We start from the raw sequence: 561 nt of genomic DNA, 5'->3' as shown, positions 1-561 counted from the left end.
TCCACTAGCACCATGCTCCTTTGGTTTCTAATGGATCCCACCCCTACCCTCTAGTTCTCTCACTCTTAATATATTTATAAGGTGCCTTGGAGGTTTACTCAATCCCATCTAAGATATTTTGTGGACCCTCGTTGCCCTCCTAATTTCCTTTTTGTACAACCACTACACACTCTATACTCCTGAAAGGCCTCCCCTGTTTGTAAGGCACTGTGCTTGACATATGCTTCCTTTTCTTTCTTGATCAAACTCATGCTACTCTTGGATTTCCTGCCCATACCCTTCACTTTTAGGCCCTCAATTCTCACCATGATTGTATTGGCGCTACCTCGTGCTCCCACGAGGAGGTTGGACAATTCATCCACTTTACTAACACCTTCCACCCCGACTTCAAATTTACCTGGACCGTCTCAGACTCCTCCCTCCCTTCCTAGACCTCTCCATTTCTATCTCAGGCGACCGAATCAACACAGACATTTACTACAAATCAACCTAATCCCACAGCTACCTAGATTACACCTCCTTCCACCCTGCCCCCTGTAAAAATGCCATCCCATATTCCCA

This window comes from Chiloscyllium plagiosum, chromosome 50 (genome assembly GCF_004010195.1).
Source record: "Chiloscyllium plagiosum isolate BGI_BamShark_2017 chromosome 50, ASM401019v2, whole genome shotgun sequence".
Lineage (NCBI taxonomy): Eukaryota > Metazoa > Chordata > Chondrichthyes > Orectolobiformes > Hemiscylliidae > Chiloscyllium > Chiloscyllium plagiosum.
This window is presented reverse-complemented; position numbering follows the sequence as displayed.